The sequence below is a fragment of the Triticum dicoccoides genome, chromosome 5B, assembly GCF_002162155.2.
Source record: "Triticum dicoccoides isolate Atlit2015 ecotype Zavitan chromosome 5B, WEW_v2.0, whole genome shotgun sequence".
Taxonomy (NCBI): domain Eukaryota; kingdom Viridiplantae; phylum Streptophyta; class Magnoliopsida; order Poales; family Poaceae; genus Triticum; species Triticum dicoccoides.
Genome location: NC_041389.1, coordinates 449,490,389 through 449,506,648, shown reverse-complemented (window position 1 = coordinate 449,506,648; position 16,260 = coordinate 449,490,389). Strand labels below are relative to the sequence as shown.

The window sequence follows — 16,260 nt, the reverse complement described above, 5'->3', positions numbered from 1 at the left end:
AACATTTAATGAGCAAGTGGAACATGGAAATTCAGGTCTTGGTTAGGATAGACAGGATGAGTATCAAGAAAATCTGGAATGGAATACATAGTAAGACTATTTAGGCATTTTATCTTGCGCCCAACAAGATTTTAAGGTCTCCAGCATTAGCTTCGGATGCTTTTGATTTCCGACTAGAGACCTTCCCTGCAAAAGAGAGTTAAGTTTTCTTAACCACCCACATCTTCAGGGGTGGCTTAGAAGCAATGAGTCTAAGTGCAGCATCTGAGAATTTTGGCTTCTGAGCCCTAGTAAATAGCCTTGCAGGGGGTGAATAATACTCATATGAATAAGCAGAAAAGTTCTTGGTTCTATGAACATAGCGGTTTAATGAAACATGCTCATATTCATGGGTCTGAGTATGATTTTCCTGCAAAACATTGAGTTAGGGTGACTCAGATGAGTCCTTGGTCTGTATGAAGCTTTTGGAACGTATGACACCTTTGGTAGGGGGTTTGTCTTCTTCACAAGTGGCGTCGTGATGACATTCACAGGAAGATTCTCAAGGCAACTCTTGGGTACCCATATCTTCTTCATAGGTGACCCATTCCTGCAGTTAGTACCAATATACCTGGCAAACACTTCGCCATTCCGATTCTTAAACAATTTATAGTTTGCATCAAAGGATTCATCAATGATAATAGGGTTAGCGCAAGTGAAACCAGATAAGGTGGATGGATCTGCTGGAGGTTCCTTTGCAGCAACCTAGGTAGTTTTGGGGTACTGCTCAGGCTTCCAGTACGACCCATCAACATTCATTTTCCTCTCGAACCCAACACCCTCTTTTCTAGGGTTTCGGTTCAGAATCTGCTTTTTGAGGACATCACATAATGTCTGATGCCCTTTGAGGCTTTTGTACATCCCTGTCTCAAGCAGTGTTTTCAACCTGGCATTCTCATCAGCAATAGTGGTGGTATCCTCAATAGAGGGGTTAGTTACCACATCATCAGTTGAAGGTATTGCAACAGGAGTAGCAGTAGAACATTCAGCAACAGAGGCAGCGTTATCACGCTCAATGCATATTAGACATGGTGGTTCAAATCCTTCCTGAGCGGGACTGATCTGTTGAGCGTGAAGTGACTCGTTCTCTTTTTGAAGATCTTCATCATCCAATCTCAATTTCTCAAGTTCCTGCTTCCTTTGAAGATAATCGTAGGAAAGCTTTTCATGAGATGTTGAGAGGGTTTCATGACGACCTTCAAGTTCCTGGTACTTAACATGAAGATTTTTTATGTCTTCAATCAAGGACTGAGTCTTAGTCATTTCCGCGTCCAACATGTCATCGCTTTTGTCTAACAGTTTTTGAATATGTTCCATGGCATTCTGCTGTTCAGTTGCAGTTTTAGCAAGTTTTTTGTAGCTGGGTTTGGAATCACCATCAGAGTCATCTTCACTTGATGTTTGAAAGTAAGCATCGCGAGAGTTTACCTTGGCACCACGTGCCATGAAGCAGTAGGTGGGAGTCGAGTCGTTCTCGTCATTAGTGTTGGTGAGGGAGTCATTGTCTTCAGTGTTGAAGATGGACTTGGCAACGTAGGCTGTAGCTAGAGCCATACTTGCGACACCGGAGTCAGACTCCTCCTCAGACTCCACCACTTCCTCCTCAGAAGCAGACTCCTCCTCTGAATCCATTTCCTTGCCAACAAAAGCACGTGCTTTGCCTGACGAGATCTTCTTGTGTGATGAAGACTTAGAGGAAGATTTGGAAGAAGACTTTGAGGATTTCTTCTTCTTTTTGTCATCAGAATCATATTCTTTGCTCTTCTTTTACTTCTTCTCATTGTCCCACTGTGGACATTCAGAGATGTAGTGGCCAGGTTTCTTGCACTTGTGACAGGTTCTTTTCTTGTTGTCATAGGTAGAAGCTTCATCGTCCCTTGAGCTGGATCGTGAAGACTTTCTGAAGTTCTTCTTCCTTGTGAATCTCTGGAACTTCTTCACAAGCATAGCAAGCTCCTTTCCAATGTCTTCAGGATCATCAGAATTGCAGTCAGATTCTTCTCCAAACGAGGAAGCCGCAGCCTTTGCCTTCAAGGCACGAGTTCGGCCGTAGTTGGGGCCATAGATATCTCGTTTCTCAGATAGCTGGTACTCATGTGTGTTGAGCCTCTCGAGTATGTCAGACGGATCGAGTGTCTTGAAATCAGGGCGTTCTTGTATCATCAGGGCTAAGGTGTCAAATGAGCTGTCAAGAGATCTCAGCAGTGTCTTCACAATTTCATGCTTCGTAATGTCAGTTGCACCGAGTGCACGGAGCTCATTGGTAATATCGGTGAGGGGATCAAACGTGAGCTGGACGTTCTCGTTGTCGTGTCTTTTGAAGCGGTTGAAGAGGTTGCGAAGAGTACTGATTCGTTGATCACGCTGTGTTGAGACGCCTTCATTGACCTTGGAGAGCCAGTCCCAGACTAGCTTCGACGTTTCCAAAGCGCTCACACGGCCATACTGCCCTTTGGTCAGATGACCACAGATGATGTTCTTGGCGGTAGAGTCCAGTTGAATGAACTTCTTCACATCAGCGGGGGTGACACCTTCACCAGTCTTGGGAACGCCATTCTTGATGACATACCACAGATCGACATCAATGGCTTCAAGATGCATGCGCATCCTATTCTTCCAGTAGGGATATTCAGTGCCATCACACGCAGCGGAGACCTTGATTATCCCTGCAGTCGACATAGCTAAAACTTCAGCTGATTAAAACGAATCACACAGAACAAGGGAGTACCTTACTCTGATACCAATTGAAAGTGCTAGTTATCGACTAGAGGGGGGTGAATAGGCGATTTTTATGAAAGTCTTCAAAACATGGGAGTTTCGAAGACAAACAGGAGAAACAACACTATTCGTATGCAGCGGAAGGTAGACTACACTAGACAAGCCATAGTTAAGTATTCAATGAAGTGAAAGCACGAAGACTATTAGCAGCTAGGTAGTAAGGATCAGGGTGGAAGATAGTATGAAGCCAATCAGGACAAGTAGTCAAACTGTGAAGTCAAACAGATTATGCAATCAGGCAAAGACTTCACGAAGACAAACGATAAGTAAAGAGAAGTGAGAGATAGAACAAGTAGCTTCAGGGAGACAGTGGTTTGTTCGACCAGTTCCAGTTGATGTGACAACTGTACGTCTGATTAGCGAGGCTGAGATTCAACTCAGAAGACCGCGTCTTCACCTTATTCCCCTTGAGCTAAGGACACCTAGTCCCCGCCCAATCACTTAGGTAAGTCTTCAAGGTAGACTTCCAAACCTTCACAGACTTCGTTCACCGGCAATACACAATGACTCTTGGATGCTCAGAACGTGACGCCTAACCGGCTGGAGGATTCACAGTCCTCAAGTGTAACAAGTCTTCAGATCACGCGGACAAAAAGACTTCAGTGATGCCAAACACACTCTGGGCTCTGGGTGGTTTGGGCTTTATCCTCGCAAGGATTCTCTCTCAAAAGCTTCGGAGGTGGGTTGCTCTCAAACGACAAAAGCCGTATCTAACTCTGAGCAGCCACCAATTTATGGTGTAGGAGGTGGGCTATTTATAGCCACAGGGCAACCCGACCTGATTTGTCCGAAATGACCCTCGGTCACTAAGGAACTGACACGTGTCGCAACGGTCAGATTTCAAATACACGTGGCAGCTTGACTTGGGCTACAAGTAAAGCTGACTTATCCGACTCTGGATAAGATTTGCTCTCATTGTCTTCGCTCGAAGACATATGATTTGTTTGAGCATCACTTTAGTCACTCTGACTTTGTTCACTAGGACCCCACTTAACAGTGCGGTGGTTCCTATGACTCAACAAAGAAGAAAAGTAAACAACGAAACAACTAAGTCTTCGCGTTCCATAGTCTTCACTCAATGTCTTCTCATGTCATAGTCTTCAATGTGAATATCTTCACAGACTACCATTGTCTTCAATGTCTTCACACATTTTTAGGGGTCATCTCCGGTAGGTAAACCGAATCAATGAGGGACTACTACCTGTGTTATCCCGCAATTCTCACAAACACATTAGTCCCTCAACCAGGTTTGTCGTCAATACTCCAAAACCAACTAGGGGTGGCACTAGATGCACTTACAGGTACGATGTGCAGCAGATTTGGGAGATGGGGAGGACTGAGTGAGGATAGGGTTTGGAAGGGGAGGTTGACTGACTTTAAAGCTGAAGTAGGCTTCTCGAGCGACGCGCCGACCAGGCTTGAATGCAGGTAGGCGACGAGCCGGTGAGAGCGGCATCAATGCTGAGGGTTCTAGACATGGGAAAGGTGGGTCCAGGTTGTCAGATGCCGAGGCAGCGAATGTTCAAACTCTTCCACCCCCAATTTGGGGCCGGCATTGGAATTTCGGATGTCCGAACAGGTCCAACCTAAAATATGTGTCCGCATTAAAAGGTCCGAAAGTGTTTGAACTATCGGATCGAGGTGATTTGATGAGTCGTGTTGGAGATGCCCTACGGGGCCACGGGGTGTGGCCATGTGGGTGGGTGTGTGTGCGCGCGTGGAGTGGGCAGTGGGACGGGCAATTCAGTCAACCAAACCAGTGGAGTGAGGGGTGGGGAGGTCCACGCCTCCACCTGGTCGGCTGTCCACAACAACTATAGGAGTTCCAGATCCTCCCGAACAGGGCCCTCACTACATGCGTGTGCTCCTGTCCATCATCTACAGGAGTTGACAAAAGACTGAGAGAGCGACATGCGAGACTGGAAGATGGAGAGGACCAGGAGGCTGTTCGAGACGGAGACGAACGGGGGCCGGGCAGTGTACAGGCACCACGCCGTCACGGTGGCCGCCGGGATACTGCTGGTGCTCTACTACCGGGCGACGCGCGTGCCGGCCGCCGGCGAAGGGAGGCGGCGTGGCTGGGCATGCTGGCGGCGGAGCTCTGGTACGCCGCCTACTGGGCCGTCACGCAGTCCGTGCGCTGGAGCCCCCTCCGCCGCCGCCCCTACAGGGACAGGCTCGCCGCCAGGTCAGTACGACGTCCGGGGGCTGTAAGCTCCGGCTGTGTCACGACAAAAACTTGATTTTTTTTCTTCCAAAATTTCAGATTTTATACGCGTATATTTTTGATATAGACAGACTGTTAAAAGCCAAACTAGTCCAGCGATGGTGATGGAGCTGACAGTAACGCCTACTATTTGTTAGCCTGTACACCGCCCGGACTGTGAGTTTGTGACCATACATGCCTTGCCACCACTCACCAGGTCAATAGTGTAAACAGCGAACTTGCTTTTTTGAGCATAAACGATGAGAGCATATACAACCACAATGGTCAAATCTGCCCCTTTCTTACGCTCGCGGACGTGTTCGGATAGTGTCCGGACGTGTTTATTTTGAACCCACATTTTATCCGCGCACGCAATATGTCCCTCAAATTGTTCGGATGGAGTTGGTCTAATCCATATGATTGGCGGACTGCCTAGACAACTGGACACCCTCATATTCTCTCATATATGGGTTAAGTTTGAGGATTCGATGACTGTCTAGATATACGAGTCAATTTATGGGGTCCGGTTGGATGACATTTTTTCTTCTCTCATGTCTGCGCCATGTCCGGGCTGTCTGCTATAGGTGCTATGAACATGCCGCATATTTCAGCATGTTGGCTGATTTTCTTGAAGCTCTTGAAGTCAGTTAGGTACACGAGACCAGTGTCAAAACTCACAATAATGAATCATATATTCAAGAAAAGAAATGTACCAGATTTAACAAAACACAGCGGGCAATTTCTAACGGGTGTTTTGCATAGTATGAGCTTAATGTAAGATATTTTTGCAGTTTAAATTTAGTTATCTTCTGCGTTATTCTTATTTCTTAATATGTTGTACTTCAACGAGATGGTAGCCTATGAGTTTCAGACCACACAACACTAAGTGCACTGAGAATCTACATTAGGCTAGCTTTAAAGCTACGCGGGCCAGATAACAGAACTGTCTTTCTGTTAACAAATTAGACAAAAGTTTGATGCTTTTTTCGAGAAAACGCAAATGGCCTTTGCGTCTCATTGCATTGGAAAGATAGGGAATTTACATCCTCCTAGGAGGCAGTTTTACACCGTTGTCAGCTGTACAAAGGGTTAAGCCACACTATGGTTGTGTAGTCAACTGACTACACAGCTTTTGATCAAAACCGTCTAAATGTACAAGTAAAATTTCATGGATAAATTCAGAAATACTATAAGATTTGGGGAGTAATTATAGTTGACATCACAGGTTTATAGTTCTGCCACCGCCACAGGGCTTACATTGATGATCAGAGATCACTAACTTAGAAGGTAAATTAATAAGCTAGACTGAGAGGCCTTTTCTATAGAAAAGAAGGTAGATACTCCCTCCTTTCCGGTTTAAAGGGCTTATCTCAAGAAAAAAAAAGTGGTGGTTTAAAGGGCTTATCAATATTACTATTTTTGCGGTTTAAAGGGTCCATCTCCATCATCTGTTTAGATTTCAAGACACATGGGTGTAAGGGACCTATATCAATATTATTATTTTTGCGGTTTAAAGGGTCCATCTCCGTCATCTGTTTAGATTTCGAGACACCCTTAAACGCTCAACCCATAAACCAGGGAGTGAGTACTTCAGACTCATTTCTGCCAAAACAAGATCCAAAGTAGGGACTTGTTTTGAAGGTTTATAAGAGTGTCAAGTGTAAGGTTCTACTGCTTTAAAACATGTATTTCCCGCACTGAGCATTAACACAGTTACTATGTCATTTGGAGAAGGTATGGAGAGAGGCTACCTTATGTGGATATCTTTGTATGCACCGCAGATCCACACTCAGAGCCACCAAGTCTTGTCATCTCCACCATCCTATCGCTCATGGCATACAATTACCCAGCCGAAAAAATTAGTGTGTACCTTTCTGACGACAGAGGTTCGATTCTCACTTTCTATGCTCTGTGGGAGGCCTCCTTATTTGCAAAGCATTGGATACCATTCTGCAAGAGATATAACATTGAGCCAAGGTCACCAGCCGCTTACTTCTCAGAGTCAGATGGGCATCAAGATTTGTGCAGCCCAAAGGAATGGTCACTTATCAGGGTAAGCAGATTTTCCAAACATATTTTCTTTAACACATGTAATCAAATGGCTATTACACAGGGAACGGCATGACACACACATGTGACTAGATAAGATGCTTAATGTTAAGCGCAGTCTACCCCTAGTGCTCAGCATTTGGCATGACAACTGACTTTTTTTTTCATTTTTGGGCAGGAGATGTATGAAGATATAACTCAGCGAATTGATAGAGCTGTTTTGTCAGGTAAAATTTCAGAGGAAGTCAAAGCAAATCATAAAGGATTTCATGAATGGGATCAAGAAAATACCTCAAAAAATCACCAGCCAATTGTTCAGGTAGCTTTCCTGCCCTCCAAATTTGAGTAAAGGTTTGCATGATTCTGGGGTAAATAACTTGCATGTTATTTGGGAGTTTCAAGTTATATAATTCTTTCCTTTGCTAGATTCTGATGGAGGGCAAAGACAAAAATGCAAATGATGACGAAGGAAATGTGCTACCAACACTTGTGTACATGGCACGGGAGAAGCGGCCTCAGCACCACCATAATTTCAAAGCTGGGGCAATGAATGCTCTGGTGCACTCACTAACCTTGCCCCATCATACCAAGCATACAATTTATAGTAAACTTTATAGTTTTCATTAGCCCATTTTCTTATACTGATTCTTAGCAGCATATTAGTTGCAACATATTCTAATTCATAATTTTGAAGTTTAAGTAAACAGTAATGTTTGCAAGAGTAACCAAATTAGCAAAATGTTGTCATGCAATTTCTTGTCCTTTGAGAAAATTGTACCATGGAGTTCACACCATAATAATTCATTTTGTGTGTCATTGGATTGTTTGTAGAGTTGAGGGAGTGCAAAACTCTCCACTTCTTTAGTACTAGCATTTTGTGAAATACATGCAATGGATGTGAGCTTAAAATATGTTGGTTTTAGATATAAACAATAACTTGTTCCCTACCGCTAGACCTTTTTTCTCAAAAGCGCATCCAATTGCACATCATTTGTGTTACAAGAATCGCCAAGATGGTGTCGTCCAACAATGAAAACAAGCAAAATAGCAAACGAAAACCAAGGCACAAAATAGAGCGTGAAATGAAAAGAACTTATTCACAAGTGTTCCATGAAAGGTTGGAATTCTATGATCATAATGAATAGTTCTAAAATGTGACAATTTTTCTATTGAAATGCAGATAAGAGTGTCATCAGTGATAAGCAACAGCCCTATCATCATGAATGTGGACTGTGATATGTATTCCAACAATTGCGATACAATCAGAGATGCACTGTGTTTCTTCCTTGATGAAGAAATGGGTCACAAGATTGGATTTGTGCAATTCCCCCAGAACTATAACAATTTGACCAAGAATAATATATATGGGAACTCCCACCAAGTCACCAATCAGGTCAGCGGTGTCAAACTGTAACTTCAGTTTCGTTCTCATGTTCTCCACAATATGAGCAATCATTATGCATGTATGTTCTGCCACTAACATAGCTGCCCAATCTAAAGGTGCTAATGGGTGGTATGGACAGTGTGGGCGGTCCTATGTATGTTGGCACTGGATGTTTCCACAGAAGGGAGATCCTTTGCGGAAGGAGGTTCACCGAAGACTACAAGGAGGACTGGAACGGAGGAATCAAGGACAAAACACAAGAGAGCATAGTTGAGATTGAAGAGAAAGCGAAGTCTTTAGCAGCCTTGATTCCTCCGTTCCATAATTATTGTCGTGGCCGGAGGGAGTAGAATTTTGGTGATAATAATACTTGGGGAGAAACAATGTACATGCTTAATAGTACCAAGTTACCAACAGGACCCCGAATTGTAAGGACAGACATATTGCCTAGATCAATTGAATATTGAGTTTGTATATTTTGTGAAGGATCGATGCCTGAAGGATCGATGCATAATTTAAATATGAACTCGTACCGGATGCCTCTGAACAAAAGCAGTAACCCGGTTCTCATTTTCTTCATGGTCAATGGAACATGTACTGTATATTAGTATACCACCAGGTTTTACCAACCTGCAAGTAAAGTCATTGAAAGTAATCTTAGATGCAGTCAAGATGAATTTGCTTGCACAAAATTTTAAAAACTTATAACAGCAAGAATCTCACAATGAGGCCGAATCAAGGAGCTCATCTTGCAAACACACCAACTCCTCCAGATCTTCGAATTGCCGATTCCAACGCAAGTCTGCCCTCTTGGGAACAGAAAAGGTGACTTTAGTTCATCACAAAATTTGCCAGCTTGTAACTCCAGATTCGGATCAGTACAACGCTCTGTGATGGTGAAGTTCTCGAAAATAGTGAACTTGATAAAGAGAGCTACCTTGGAAAGGACTCCCAGCCCAGAGCATGGAGCATCCAACAATACCTTGTCTGGCAGTGCTTTCCTTCTGCAATACAAGTCTCATGTGCATAAGCCTCCTTATCATATGTGTGGATAAAACATTAACCATAAGTCCGTAATAGTCAATAGGCATATTCCTGATAAATATTTCCACTGGCGGTGCATTATTCTTGGATATACGGGGCTTCCTCTTTCTTTTTGAGGCCTTTTGGGGACTAGTAATTATGAAGTTTCTTGGAAACTTACAGCATATAGTCGAAGATCACCATGGATATCACTGATTATATCATCAAGATTGTGGCACTTTGCTGCCTCCATGAGAATTTGCAAGCGGCCTTTGTTTATGTCAAGAGCCGATACCTTCCCTGTATAATAGCACATCATCAAGTCAAGTATACTATGTACTCCAGACTTAGAAGCTCGATCTGCATCGATGACATAATGTGTTAACAAGATCAGATCTGCTAGAACTTAATTATTCTGGACCTGTGAGTAATATTTTCTTGTTGGTGTGGAATGTATACGTTCACAAATGCTGGTTTTCAGTGGAGATGAAAGGTGAAGAATTTTTATACCGGCTACCCATTAAATAGCATCAGATGCTACATATTAAATAGCATCAGATGCGACATTTGAAGGACATAAATGTAATACATTGGTTGATTTATATCCATAGTTCAAAAAAGCGCTAGGCGTTAATCGTGCGTTTTGCCACCGCCTTGCGCTTTACTGACCAAAGCGCATGCTTATGCGCAGTTATGCACAGATTATGCGTAGTTATGCGCAATGCGTTTTGCCAACGCCTAGAGCCTAGGCGCGCTTAAGCGCTCGCTTAGGTGCGCCTTTTTTAACTATGTTTATATCTGACAAATTAAGCTAACAACGGCAGACACTAGCACACATTACTAGGTCATAACAACCGATTATGCCGGCGGTGCATAGCACCCTGAGCAGGCTGTCAAGAATAACATATGAAAAGTGATTCATTTGAGCATTTTGCTCACAAGTTCTTTCGCAAAAATCATAGCATACTAACAAAAACACATTATAGATGCATGGCCAGAAAGGAAAAGATAGACACTAGCACAAGGTCCCACAGTTCTCCAGTCGCAATATCAACAGAAAATTGAACTCCCTCATTCCAATCTCTCACCTTGTCCTGCCAGCCGGGATGCCATGAACAAAGTCTTCCCGCCAGGTGCAGCGCAACAATCCATGATTGTTTCCCCAGGTTGTGGATCGACCACAGACACAACAAAACCTGCAATAGGTTCTGTAAATCTTAGTGCGGGCTATCTATAGCGATCTTCAATGAAACTTGCTGTTGTTACCAAGACTTGGAACCGTATAAGGAAAAAGGGTAAATACTTAACGTAATGGAGTATAATATAAAGCTTAATAGTGAATAGTTCTTTCTACATCAGCATGTAGTCGTAGTGAAAATCATTTGATACCATAATCCCATTTATAATAAATAAAAGGTGGTCAACAAGTAACGTTCACGACTTGCCTGCACTCTCATCCTGCACGGCACACATGCCTTCTTTCAGTAATCCAGCTTGTAAGACTGCCTGCAAGGAAGAAATTAAGCTATCAAGATACCAGCCAGTATCTCGAGAGGCATTATAAGAAAAGGTGCAGACCTAATGCAATATTGCAATTAGAAATCACTAGAGTTTCTTATGGATTAAGGGCGAATTGGGGAAATTGTGCGCCCACAGATGCTGCACAGGTTACTTCTTGAATATAAATGAACTTGTATGATACACAACTAAATTTTCTAAAATGAAATGTATGCTGGATTGTAGTGCTTTGTGCTCCATAGCAATAGCATTATTTCTTAAATATTAATTTTTATTCAATGCGCCCGCACCAGAAGTATAGCGCTATCCTTTCCTTTCTAGCTAATAGTATCGAAATGCAGTATTTCAGTTTTATTTCTTAAACATTAATTTTTACACTCCCGGCGTCTCACTTCCTTGGACTGAAGTCAAGTGTGGTATCTTATTGTCCACATCCAATTTAGAAGACTTTGAACACTGTTATTTATAAGCATCCTAAACATATTGTGTTCCGAAAGAAATTAAGAGGATATGAATAGAACACATTGGTTTGGCAAACACCAGTTGTGCAGTGGTCACGGAACTAACTGTTCAGCTTCCTTACCTGCATGCCCTCACAAAAATGCGGACAAATTCGTCCATAATTGACTTTTCACAGTGAACCTACACAAAAGAAAATCAAGCGATGAAATCCAGTGCAAATAATCAAGGCAGAGTATGACCCCAACATGACTACTAAATTGGATAAATCATATGTAGCTAAATAGCATGGCTCTTATATTTTTCCTACCTTAGCCATAAATAGGATGGAACTCAGGTACTAAGAATTAACGTAAGTACCTGCAAATCTTCCAATCGGTTAACAAGATCATCCCTTGTATAGCCATTTGTTGTGTTCACCCTATGGCACAAAGATCAGTCAATCAGAAACACACGCATAAACAGAGCAGCTGAGCAGGTAATTTGCAATTCACAGAAGAGCAGTAGAGCACACTTAAAAATTGAAACCTTAAACTGAAATGAGGGTCACTGTTATTCCAATTCATCAATTTTAGAGCTTCTTCTTTTCCAAGAAATCGAATCCACCTTCTCACCATCCACTGCAGAGCAGAAAACATATTACAGTTTACAAAACATGTCTACCAATCCTATATTATGCTCTTAAGAAACGTCAGAAATAGCAGTACATTGAAATATTGAATTCCCCATGTAGAAATGTGTTTTTCAAAGTGGGTTCATATGTACCCGGGTTCATCCATGCACTTCCCGAATTCCCCACAGGTACATTACTCCAGTTAACAAGGACACTGATTGATAACAGGCATGAGTTCAATTCGAATGTTATCAACAGTGCAGTAAACCTATTGATTGTACGAACGAAGCATTTGACGCTTTAAAATTTTAAAACAGAAGTCAATTAAGTTTAGGAAGTAAAGCAAACTTACAACATGATGAGAACTAAAGCTTGGGAAAGCAAACTTACAACAGGATGAGAATAAATTATGGAAAGAGCACGAGCTTGGGCACGATCATCACCTTCTATCTTTGGAAGAGGAAGAGAATCTGTCTCCTAATTATAAAAGTAACACAATAACGTTACAGGCTTACAGCATAACCCTACTGACTAGTCTGAGTACACCAGGTTTTACCTTCAGTAACAGAAGTTTACGCAGAATCGCATTCACCATGTTCCCAGCACCGGGCCTTAAAGCTACTTTCGCGAGCCTTACATTCTAAAATTCGGTTTGCAAGACACATTATCAGGTTCCTTTTGAAAACAAAGCAAATATATTGTCTGGTGATATTGGCTTCAGACTTTAGTACAACTGACAACAATAATATAATACTACATGTCAACCTCAAATAATGGACACACCAAGTTTGAAAACCACCATATAACAAAGAACAGTAACAAGGTAGATCTTCAGGATATTAAAACAGGAACATAACCACATCATCCTTTTGGGGTTCGGGTGTAGCATACTGGCTATTGTCGTAATGATTTATATCCAGCATGCCAACTATCAGAGAACAGCAACACAACCATCTACAGCATTTAGCGTAACTTTTGTATTATGAAATGATAAGAAAAAGAGCTCAGTATCACATGCCCGCATTTGTTCTTTGGAACTTAAATAAACAGGAAGGAAATCACTTTAATTAAGAGATACCAGTTGCCGCATTTAACTTTTTGGTCAACCAAAAAACAAACGAAGGGCTAACTTAATTCCAGTACATGTTAAATACTTCAACATACCTCATCAACGACAGCATAAGCTGGTACATTAAGTTTGAGAATTTCAAAGAAGCCAATTCGCAATATCTGAAATCAGAAGTGTTAACCTCAAATATTTTACAAGCAAGAGTAAACTTCTGCAATTGGTATTCAATGAGATTATATGCTGTAAGAAATATAGGACAAATCTGCAGCAGCAGCGGTTCCATGTTGCCGAACACCTTCTCTTCACTAGAGTGACATGATAAGATAATCAATGTAGCGTTTCCAACGTACAGTTCCAGCTACTATGACAGTAACCTAACAATCCAACCATAAGAGAATCAGAAGGTTTGGATTCCTAAGCAGGCATAGACAAGTCGTCTTAGGTGTGTTATACTGTTACACTGCTACTGAGCCATTTGTGCAATATGTTCATCATGACACCCTGTATCAGAGGCATAGTGATACAAGAAAGTGAAGAAACAAAACTGACAACTAGTTAGCTGTATGTTCATCAAATACAGATAACATCATTATGCTGCTGCAACAAAAGAGTTGTTTCTCTCACAGCATTATACCCCTATTTCCTAGCAATAACCCAACATAGTGTAAGCATCCCTAAAGAAACTGAAATTCATAGACAGAACAAACATTTGAACATGTGAGATATATGAATTTTACCAATCTTATATCCCTGTCATCCAAATGCCGTGTACTGAACCCTAACGTCCTTTCTACATAGCCCATCTCATTTTCCCCAGAGTCGTTTGCTTTCTCATTTAAAAGATCAACAAATGCCTTCCCCTTGTCAGCTCTTAGCAACCTCACCGCTGCAACTGCTCCAACAAGGCAACAACACAAACATTAGGAATGATTAGATCATTACCAGAGATTCATACAGGTGAAGCAAATATGATTATCAGAATAAAAAAACATAACATTAACATTTTACCTGCTCGGTGATGAGAAACCTCGAAATTAATAATCGGAACCTTACTCGTCCCTAAGAAACACAGAAATTTGATTAAAGTGATGAACTAAGCTATAGTATTTCAAGGAGCGCTCTTTACCTGCTCTTTTGGTGGAGAATTTGGGATTAAGCTTGGGAACTCCATTCATCCCTAAAAAGCACAGGAGATTTGGATCAGACAATCAGCCTAACACAGAGATGAAGTACAATACTGTATTACACTAGGGAGGATCATGTTGTTCACGGGGTCATTCCCAGCTTTTGTACTTTGCTTTATCTTACATTAATTCACTCAGACAGGCATCTTTCAGTATTCACACAAAAGAAATATATGGCTGGTGAGGGGTACAGCCTGAACTCGCCTTAGGTGAGGCCCTTGGTTATTTACTAATTTTTTACATGTGTAAAGTAATTATCACCCTGTGCATCACAATGATGCAGAGGCCGGAGTCAACCCCCTTTTGGGAAAAGAATGTGTAAAGTAATTTGAATATGGAGTAACAAATGCCAGGGATAAAATACAGTAATTTACCAACATAGTGCTAGCATTTTGTTACCTGTTCGGCGCGGTGAATCCTCCGGATCATGACGCTTCCAGACCCCACCCCTCCCTTCAGTAAAAGGAGAAAATTCACGACGATTCATCAGATAAGCAGCCTGCGGAGTAACTGACGAAACAAACAGCAAAACTAAGCCGAAACATCTGTTCCGCCACTGTGTACCTGCTCTGCTCGGAGGCGCTCCCGCGTCGTACCTCGAGGCCCTGCTCCTCCCTACCCAAAAAAAAAAAAACACGGCGAAATAATCCCCCCGATTAGCCCCCGAGCAGAACAGCCTGCGATTCCATGGAGGAATGCGGAGTACCTGGCGCGCCGGAGCCCTTGCGCGCGGCGGAGGTGGCGTCCGCGGAGAGGAGGAGCGGCGAGCCCGCCCGCGCGCGGAAGTGCGTGAGGGGAAGCGCTTTACACTCACGGTCATCGTAGTTGCGACGAAAACCCGATACGATCACTGAACTTAGAAATACGGTTGTTACGGTCACTATATACGATATGACGTGAACGTACCGTCACTGTTGGTCATATGCGGTGAGTAGCCGCTCCTTTGACCACCTGTTGACCAGTCGTTGGGGACAGGTGGCGATCCGCGCACCGGCCGCTGTGCATAATAAGCGAAAAACCCCTCGGGCATGTCCGAATCCCCCCAATCATCCCTACTCTGACGACGCCTCTTCGTCTTCGATTGGAGACAGGGAAGGCGCTACATAGGCGCCGCCGCCCCGCCGATCATCGGCCTACAGGTGCCGCCGCGTGCTGATTTCTTCCGTGGCTGGAGAGGCGCCGCCGCCGCGTCAATTCCACCGGCGGTAGGTGGTGGCGATGGCCCCTGTTCGTCGCGCAGAAGGGGCGCCTCCCCCCATGTACAGTAAGTTTCATCTTGCGTAAATCCGACTTTTTTTGCGTTTTGATGTTCAAAGACACTCCTTTTTGGCCCGCATTGTCATTATAGATGGTATGCAGCTGGTAGTTTCGATGGATTGTACTAGGGTTTCGGTATTGGATTTGATGGTCTTTGGGGGTTAGGATTTTAGATACTCGAATGAAATGATGCTATAGTCAATTATGATGCATGATGTTTCTGTCTTGTGTATCAGGCCCTCGAAGCACCAACTTCTCTGTGCAAATCAACCATGGTGGATTTTTTGTTGGCCATGGAAGTAATCGTGCTTATGTTAATGGTCGTGCCATTTGGTACGATAATCTGGAGAAGGTCACTTGGTCACCAATTATGATTGAACACCTTGTTGAGGAGATTGGTTATGAGATGGCAGGGAGGTTGAAGGTATACTATTGTGTCCCCATCCTTACACTCAGTAATAATGGTCTCAGGCAGCTTAGTGATGATGAGCAGACAGATTGAATGTTGATGTTTATTGATATTGGGCACCACTCCTTTACTATATATCTTGATCATGATGAGAGCTTACAAGCAAACCTAAGTGAGGATGATGTTGTGAACTATCCTAGAGCCACTTTGCCTCCAGTATTTAGTCCTGCAAAGAGAGTGGGAAGCAGCATGACTGCAGAAACAGGGGAAGC

The 16,260-nt window shown here is 42.9% G+C and overlaps 1 pseudogene; it reads right to left on the bottom strand.

Annotated features, from left to right (window-relative positions):
* Window positions 1-7,363: 7,363 nt before the first annotated feature.
* On the bottom strand, window positions 7,364-15,352 carry LOC119309696 (annotated as a pseudogene).
* Window positions 15,353-16,260: the final 908 nt, after the last annotated feature.